General features: G+C 47.3%; 1 protein-coding gene across 1 annotated transcript in view; it reads right to left on the bottom strand.

The window, feature by feature from the left end:
• rasa3 (RAS p21 protein activator 3) overlaps window positions 1-10000 on the bottom strand; it is a 59038-nt gene that overhangs the window by 39210 nt on the left and 9828 nt on the right. Inside the window, exons 4-6 of the mRNA XM_079812278.1 lie at window positions 8501-8574; window positions 4131-4235; window positions 3907-4063 (exon numbers count right to left, since the gene is read on the bottom strand). The gene's annotated coding sequence lies outside the window, so the exon portion shown is untranslated. The remainder of the gene's footprint in view (window positions 1-3906; window positions 4064-4130; window positions 4236-8500; window positions 8575-10000) is intronic.

The following is a 10000-nucleotide window of genomic DNA, read 5'->3' as shown; positions in this document are numbered from 1 at the left end:
CTATCAGACGACCACACACACTATCAGACGACAACACACACTATCAGAAGACCACGACACTGCTGTAGTCCAGCTCACCTGCGACACACACACACACACACAGTTCCTATAATTAACCCTCTGGAGTCTGAGCTGTTTCGGGGCCCTTTAGAAGTTTTGACATGCTCTGACATTTGTGTTTTTTTCAGTTGCTTTTAAACACATTAATGTGTAATTACACTGTATTCAGCACAAACTGGGCTACCATAATATGTGAGCAACATGTATCTTTGAGAGAATAATGTTTATGCATGATTTTTGAAATGGTTTTAAAATGAAGGCCTCAAAACACACACTAGACATGTGTCCACAAGACCTTTGACTAATGGGTGTATTTGCCTAGAGTTTTTGCTTCACACTGATGTGAGAATCATTGAGCCTGCTCATTTACATAAAACTATATATTCATTTATATTTTGTAAAACACTTTTTCTTTACTCAGGCCTTATGAGAGTAGGCGTGAACGAGCCATTAATAATAATATAATCACTCCTGAGAAACAAAGACCTGCATAATAATGAGCTGCATAATAATGAGCTGCATAATAATGAGCTGCATAATAAATGAGCTTCAGGTAGGCCTACTCGATTTTAGGTTTACTAGATACTAGACAAAAAATAGTTTTCTGTAAAATGTTTTTTACTTAAAGCAAGCTAAATGATCTGCCAAAAAAAGAAACAAGATTTCAATCAGAAATGTTTTTGAAAGAAGAGCTAAAAAAAACAGTAATATTGTGACACTGAACCCAATTCAATATTCAATAAATACAAATAACTGATTAATTGGTAATGATGAATGTTATAAGTAAAATATTTGGGATTTAAAACAACATAATGCAATGCAATTATGATTTCAAATAGTATCTGGTGACTTTAGGTTGATTGGGACACTTTTTCCCAGTCATTTCAATGGCATTTATCATTTCAATCATATCATCACAAATATCATTTCAATCATATCATCACAAATATCATTTCAATCATATCATCACAAATATCATTTCCAGCTTCAGTCAGAAACACGTGAAATGCATGAGCCAGCGCAAAGGCTATTGTCTGCTATATTGGTATCAAATATACTAATATATTTATTATACCAGTCTGTTATATTATATCTAATATATTAAAAACATTGATTAAAATTAAGATACAATTTATACAAAATGAAAACAGGCCAAATAAATCTTGTCTAAAGAGTCTTGTGTCATGTTGCATCAGGATTTATATTTAAACAGTGTTTTTGCGTTTCATATTCACAGATGCTAACTGAATAAACTTAGCCTCCCTCAATCAGCTCTGAATCAGCTTTCTGTGGCCGCATTAGCGATAATGAGTCAGTTATGAGTGACTGATATCTCCCACTTTTCACACAGATTACATAAACACAGAATATTGGTTTTCGTTTTGATTTACATGATTTAAAACCTGACATTTCAGCGTTTCTTTAGACATATGTCTCATGTTTGTGTGTCAAGTATTCACTGAGCTAGAGTTCCTTTCCTGAAGAGAATCAGATCAGACATCATTGAGAGAGAGGCTGAAGATCGCGAAGCATGTTTGTTTCCCTTATTTTGCAAAAAGCACAACAATTTGTTTTTATTGTGACTAAAAAAATAATAGAAACTTAACAGATTATAATGATGTATAACACTTGCATGAATGATAAAAAACGAGAGTTATTTGAGTCTCTTTGGCACTGATAAGAAAAAGAGCGATCGGCGTGAGGGGGTTAAAGGGGTTAATGCACCCAAAACTGTAAATTCTGTCATTAATTCCTCACCCTCATGTGGTTGGACACCCGTCAGACCTCCGTTCATATTCAGACACAAATGAAGATATTTTAGTGTAAATCTGATGCTCTGAAAGGCTTCAGATAGGCCTCCATTGGCATTCAGTACATTTACACTCACAAGACCCATAAAAGGCACTAAAAACATCATTACAAAGTCCATCTCACCACAGTGACTCTACAATAATCTTACGATGCGACGACAATAGTTTTTGTGCGCATAAAAAATCAAAATAACGCCTTTATCCAGCTTGTTCTTGTCTTCCGTGTGTGTCTCCACGACGCATGCGTGAGAATATGAGCAGATCCGGCGTTCAGGAATCCATGAAATGCTCACTTTAGCCCCATTTTGAGAACTACAGCGAGACCTAAAGCACGATCAGTGTAGAATTCAACAGCTTAGACACGCGCGTCTTCCTCTGCTTGTAAACAAATCTCTTCTGGGTCATGTGTCCGAACGCCGGATCTGCTCATATTCTCACGCATGCGTCGTGGAGACACACACGGAAGACAAGAACAAGCTGGATAAAGGTGTTATTTAGATTATTTATGCGCTAGGGATGCGCGGTATACTGGTACTGGAAAAATACCGGTATATATTTTATTTCAAACGGTACGATATCATGATTTTGCTCATTTCGGTATATGCTGCTGTTCCGAAGTACACCGCTAGGTGGCAGCGCGCTACCCAAACTGACCTGAAACCGGCAAATGTGGCAATAGAACAAGATGAATACAGCAGTTGAATCTCACTCAACACGCACAAAACTCATTAATAAAGAGAGTAGACGTGAAACTTGGAATTACTTTGCTTATAAAACTGCTGAAGAACCATCAAACCTTGCCAAGCATCGTCACTTCATTCCTGACTTGTAAGACATTAAGAGATTGACAGGTGAGTGCATAATTCTAACGATCTAATTTAGACATTTTTCTTTTAACACTGATTAACGCACATACATAAGATCGTATCGTTTAAATATAATGAAATCTCCAGCGTTCGTTTCAACCAGTGACGTTACTTTAGACCTAATATTTGCACGCATACTATTGCACTATTTACATCCGCGAAAGACATACCCAACTCTGTTTATGTGACTACTCACTAAAGATTGACATTTTTGACATAATTTTGTGTGTATTTGACTGAGGAAAAACAACTTAATTTGGAATGCGCGAGCTCTTTAGGCCTGAGCTCTTTAGGCCTGTGTGTGTGTGTGTGTGTGTGTGTGTGTTTGTTGTTGGCATGAGCGCAAAGAAAGCTCTTTCTCAAAGAGCTCTCATCCCATATGTATTACGAAATGCTATAAAATCGCTCGCATGTTCAAATTGGCGAGGTTTAAAAAGACGTGGGCAGTGATTTCCGTCATCTGTCCCGCAACGGAAGCGAAAGTGTTGAATCTGAGCGCGCAGATGCTTTTATAGTGCAGGTGCGATGTCTTTTGAAGCCAGAAGCAATTTGCTCATTTTGAGAGAATGGAGACGCGCAGTAATGCTGAAATTACTTACAAAAAAGTTTCCAAATGACTGATTAATGTGATAATCTTTGTTGATTAATTTAATAATAAACATTTGCGGTAATTTCCCGCTTCATAAACCCAAAACTTGCGAGAGTGAGTAAAATTATGCGCAATACCCGCATCAAAATTCAGACCCTGTATGGTATCGATTTAATATCGGTACTTCGGTATTAGATTGTGGTACCGTACCGAAGACAACATTGTGGTATCGAGCCATCCCTAATATGCGCACAAAAACTATTCTCGTCTTCATAAAGTTATTGTAGAGCCGCTGTAGTGAGATGGACTTTGTAACTTTAGTCTTTAGTGTCTTTTAAGGGTCTTGAGAGTGTAAAGTTGAGCCAATGGAGGCCTTTCAGAGCATCAGCTTTACACTAAAATATCTTCATTTGTGTCTGAAGATGAACGGAGGTCTGACGGGTGTCCAACCACATGAGGCTCAGACATTAATGACACAATCTACAGTTTTGGCTGAACTAACCCTTTAATAATGTATATATGTTTGAGCTGGAAAACAGGCCAGAACCCGTGAGGAAGAGCGTGATTGGTCCACACTGACCTGGGCGTGTGCGGAGTGCAGGAGCAGATCCCGGAGCGGGTTATAGTGCTCCGTCAGGAACACATGGTCCTCCGTGTAGACGATGTTGAGCCGTAATGAGCCCAGATCGTCAGCCTTCACCGACTTGTGGCCGTTGTCTCTGGGCTGCAGGAAGTACCTGAAAGAGAGCGCAGGATGAGCTCCGGACCGCCGCTCACACGGAACACGCGTGACGAGGATCCTACCATGCGTCATGGACCCCCGACTGCCCCAGCACCTTCAGCTGCACCCGCACCTCGCCCAGGAACTCGTCTCCGAACTTCAGATTGCTGGCGTTCCACAGGTCCACCCTGAGGAGAGAGAGGCGCTAACATCACTGGAGCCAGAGCGCTAACATCCCTGCAGCCAGAGCGCTAACATCACTGGAGCCAGAGCGCTAACATCACTGCAGCCAGAGCGCTAACATCACTAGAGCCAGAGCGCTAACATCACTAGAGCCAGAGCGCTAACATCACTAGAGCCAGAGCGCTAACATCACTGGAGCCAGAGCGCTAACATCACTGCAGCCAGAGCGCTAACATCACTAGAGCCAGAGCGCTAACATCACTAGAGCCAGAGCGCTAACATCACTAGAGCCAGAGCGCTAACATCACTGCAGCCGCTAACATCACTGGAGCCAGAGCGCTAACATCACTGCAGCCAGAGCGCTAACATCACTGAAGCCAGAGCGCTAACATCACTGCAGCCAGAGCGAAGCCAGAGCGCTAACATCACTGAAGCCAGAGCGCTAACATCACTGAAGCCAGAGCGCTAACATCACTGCAGCCAGAGCGAAGCCAGAGCGCTAACATCACTGAAGCCAGAGCGCTAACATCACTGAAGCCAGAGCGCTAACATCACTGCAGCCAGAGCGCTAACATCACTGCAGCCAGAGCGCTAACATCACTGCAACCAGAGCGCTAACATCACTGCAACCAGAGCGCTAACATCACTAGAGCCAGAGCGCTAACATCACTGCAGCCAGAGCGCTAACATCACTAGAGCCAGAGCGCTAACATCACTGGAGCCAGAGCGCTAACATCCCTGCAGCCAGAGCGCTAACATCACTAGAGCCAGAGCGCTAACATCACTGCAGCCAGAGCGCTAACATCACTGGAGCCAGAGCGCTAACATCACTAGAGCCAGAGCGCTAACATCACTGGAGCCAGAGCGCTAACATCCCTGCAGCCAGAGCGCTAACATCACTAGAGCCAGAGCGCTAACATCACTGCAGCCAGAGCGCTAACATCACTAGAGCCAGAGCGCTAACATCACTAGAGCCAGAGCGCTAACATCACTAGAGCCAGAGCGCTAACATCACTAGAGCCAGAGCGCTAACATCACTAGAGCCAGAGCGCTAACATCACTGCAACCAGAGCGCTAACATCACTGCAGCCAGAGCGCTAACATCACTAGAGCCAGAGCGTTAACATCACTGGAGCCAGAGCGCTAACATCCCTGCAGCCAGAGCGCTAACATCACTAGAGCCAGAGCGCTAACATCACTGCAGCCAGAGCGCTAACATCACTGGAGCCAGAGCGCTAACATCACTAGAGCCAGAGCGCTAACATCACTGGAGCCAGAGCGCTAACATCCCTGCAGCCAGAGCGCTAACATCACTAGAGCCAGAGCGCTAACATCACTGCAGCCAGAGCGCTAACATCACTAGAGCCAGAGCGCTAACATCACTAGAGCCAGAGCGCTAACATCACTGCAGCCAGAGCGCTAACATCACTAGAGCCAGAGCGCTAACATCACTAGAGCCAGAGCGCTAACATCACTAGAGCCAGAGCGCTAACATCACTGCAGCCAGAGCGCTAACATCACTAGAGCCAGAGCGCTAACATCACTGCAGCCAGAGCGCTAACATCACTGCAGCCAGAGCGCTAACATCACTGCAGCCAGAGCGCTAACATCACTGCAGCCGCTAACATCACTGGAGCCAGAGCGCTAACATCACTGCAGCCAGAGCGAAGCCAGAGCGCTAACATCACTGCAGCCGCTAACATCACTGGAGCCAGAGCGCTAACATCACTGCAGCCAGAGCGAAGCCAGAGCGCTAACATCACTGCAGCCAGAGCGCTAACATCACTGGAGCCAGAGCGCTAACATCACTGCAGCCAGAACGCTAACATCACTGGAGCCAGAGCGCTAACATCACTGCAGCCAGAGCGCTAACATCACTGCAGCCAGAGAACTAACATCACTGGAGCCAGAGCGCTAACATCACTGCAGCCAGAGCGCTAACATCACTGCAGCCAGAGCGCTAACATCACTGCAGCCAGAGCGCTAACATCACTAGAGCCAGAGCGCTAACATCACTGCAGCCAGAGCGCTAACATCACTGCAGCCAGAACGCTAACATCACTGGAGCCAGAGCGCTAACATCACTGCAGCCAGAGCGCTAACATCACTGCAGCCAGAACGCTAACATCACTGGAGCCAGAGCGCTAACATCACTGCAGCCAGAACGCTAACATCACTGCAGCCAGAGCGCTAACATCACTGGAGCCAGAGCGCTAACATCACTGCAGCCAGAGCGCTAACATCACTGCAGCCAGAGCGCTAACATCACTGCAGCCAGAGCGCTAACATCACTGCAGCCAGAACGCTAACATCACTGGAGCCAGAGCGCTAACATCACTGCAGCCAGAGCGCTAACATCACTGCAGCCAGAGCGCTAACATCACTGGAGCCAGAGCGCTAACATCACTAGAGCCAGAGCGCTAACATCACTGGAGCCAGAGAACTAACATCACTGGAGCCAGAGAACTAACATCACTGGAGCCAGAGCGCTAACATCACTAGAGCCAGAGCGCTAACATCACTGCAGCCAGAGCGCTAACATCACTGGAGCCAGAGAACTAACATCACTGGAGCCAGAGCGCTAACATCACTAGAGCCAGAGCGCTAACATCACTAGAGCCAGAGCGCTAACATCACTGCAGCCAGAACGCTAACATCACTGCAGCCAGAGCGCTAACATCACTGCAGCCAGAACGCTAACATCACTGCAGCCAGAGCGCTAACATCACTGCAGCCAGAGCGCTAACATCACTGCAGCCAGAGCGCTAACATCACTGCAGCCAGAGCGCTAACATCACTGGAGCCAGAGCGCTAACATCACTGCAGCCAGAGCGCTAACATCACTAGAGCCAGAGCGCTAACATCACTGCAGCCAGAGCGCTAACATCACTGGAGCCAGAGAACTAACATCACTGGAGCCAGAGCGCTAACATCACTGCAGCCAGAGCGCTAACATCACTGGAGCCAGAGCGCTAACATCACTGCAGCCAGAGCGCTAACATCACTGGAGCCAGAGCGCTAACATCACTGGAGCCAGAGCGCTAACATCACTAGAGCCAGAGCGCTAACATCACTAGAGCCAGAGCGCTAACATCACTGCAGCCAGAACGCTAACATCACTGCAGCCAGAGCGCTAACATCACTGCAGCCAGAACGCTAACATCACTGCAGCCAGAGCGCTAACATCACTGCAGCCAGAGCGCTAACATCACTGCAGCCAGAGCGCTAACATCACTGCAGCCAGAGCGCTAACATCACTGGAGCCAGAGCGCTAACATCACTGCAGCCAGAGCGCTAACATCACTAGAGCCAGAGCGCTAACATCACTAGAGCCAGAGCGCTAACATCACTGGAGCCAGAGCGCTAACATCACTAGAGCCAGAGCGCTAACATCACTGCAGCCAGATCGCTAACATCACTAGAGCCAGAGCGCTAACATCACTGCAGCCAGAGCGCTAACATCACTAGAGCCAGAGCGCTAACATCACTAGAGCCAGAGCGCTAACATCACTGGAGCCAGAGCGCTAACATCACTGCAGCCAGAGCGCTAAAATCACTGGAGCCGCTAACATCACTGGAGCCGCTAACATCACTGAAGCCGCTAACATCACTGGAGCCGCTAACATCACTGGAGCCGCTAACATCACTGAAGCCGCTAACATCACTGGAGCCGCTAACATCACTGGAGCCGCTAACATCACTGAAGCCGCTAACATCACTGAAGCCGCTAACATCACTGAAGCCGCTAACATCACTGAAGCCGCTAACATCACTGAAGCCGCTAACATCACTGAAGCCGCTAACATCACTGCAGCCAGAGCGCTAACATCACTGAAGCCGCTAACATCACTGGAGCCAGAGCGCTAACATCACTGGAGCCGCTAACATCACTGAAGCCGCTAACATCACTGGAGCCAGAGCGCTAACATCACTGGAGCCGCTAACATCACTGAAGCCGCTAACATCACTGGAGCCAGAGCGCTAACATCACTGGAGCCGCTAACATCACTGGAGCCGCTAACATCACTGAAGCCGCTAACATCACTGGAGCCGCTAACATCACTGGAGCCGCTAACATCACTGAAGCCGCTAACATCACTGAAGCCGCTAACATCACTGGAGCCAGAGCGCTAACATCACTGAAGCCGCTAACATCACTGGAGCCAGAGCGCTAACATCACTGAAGCCGCTAACATCACTGGAGCCGCTAACATCACTAAAATCATTCTGAGAATCACACACACACACACACACACACACACACACTCACTTGAGCGCCAGCTTGTCCACGTCGTCCTCTTCCACGTCGAACTGGCGTCTGGTGTAGCTCAGCGGTTTGGTGACCTGTGGACACACACGATTGGGTGAAACATGCTGCACGATTCCTCTGAAAATAATCACCATCTCGATTCAAACATAAATGCGATCTCATTTCTTAATGTTGGCGATTCACTTGCGTGTATTTCCCTCAGATCATGTGTTCACGCGCTATTGGTCACACCAGAGCTCGTCACACAACACTAACCAATCAATCGTAAATCTCCACTTCTCCCTCATTGGCCACGTTCCGCTGTTACTGACGTGTAGGCGGCAGAACTAAACGGAGTCAGATTTGTAGCGGTAATGTGGCGTTCACACCAGACGCTAATCGCGCGAAGGTGGACGCTTGAACATTGAGTTTACTCGCTTCAATCGCGCGTGACATTCACTGCACAACAGACGTGATTCTCCTCATGGGCGGAGCTTCTGCCAGCGGCTCGTCTCGTTGAGAAATGTCTGACATGGGCTGTGTTTACACGTCTTTTTTTGTTAAAATCTACTGTTAATGTGTGACAAAACGTAGTTTTAAGACTTTTTCAGTCGATAATGTAGTAGTTTAAAGCTCAAATGTGTGGTTTATTTATATAAAGAGTGCCTATTTGAACATGTGATGTGGTGTTTACTTTATATTTTTAGGCTATAACTGTACGTTACAGTTGTAACGTTAGCCGACTAGCACTGACTTTGAATGTTTGAGTGAATTGTTTGCTTTATTTCATGTGTAGCTTATTATAGCTTTTACTTATACTTTTGTATTATTGATCAAACATAAACTTGCATTTAACAGAAAGAGACTGTGTTGTGTTTCATGTCATTTCATGTTATCACAGTTATAATCATATTGTCTGAAGCAGATATTAATATACAGATTTTCTCCTCATTGTTGTCACTACTAGAGCAAGCTCCTGATTGGTTAACGCGGCGCGAAATATCCGCCAAAGTTCAGATTTTCAACTTGAGCGAATCTCGCCGCCTCAACCGCGCGAATCTCGCCGCCTCAACCGCGCGAATCTCGCCGCCTCAACCGCGCGAATCTCGCCGCCTCAACCGCGCGAATCTCGCCGCCTCAACCGCGCGAATCTCGCCGCCTCAACCGCGCGAATCTCGCCGCCTCAACCGCGCGAATCTCGCCGCCTCAACCGCGCGAATCTCGCCGCCTCAACCGCGCGAATCTCGCCGCCTCAACCGCGCGAATCTCGCCGCCTCAACCGCGCGAATCTCGCCGCCTCAACCGCGCGAATCTCGCCGCCTCAACCGCGCGAATCTCGCCGCCTCAACCGCGCGAATCTCGCCGCCTCAACCGCGCGAATCTCGCCGCCTCAACCGCGCGAATCTCGCCGCCTCAATCGCGCGAATCTCGCCGCCTCATTCGCCTCAATCGCGCCGCAGAATGCCATTTCGCATCTCTGCATTGACTTAACATGTAAATCACTCGTGCGAATCGCGTCCG

Source organism: Gobio gobio (genome assembly GCF_949357685.1).
Source record: "Gobio gobio genome assembly, chromosome: 3".
Lineage (NCBI taxonomy): Eukaryota > Metazoa > Chordata > Actinopteri > Cypriniformes > Gobionidae > Gobio > Gobio gobio.
The sequence above is the reverse complement of the archived record's forward strand: the minus strand, read 5'-3'. Positions and strand labels throughout refer to the sequence as shown.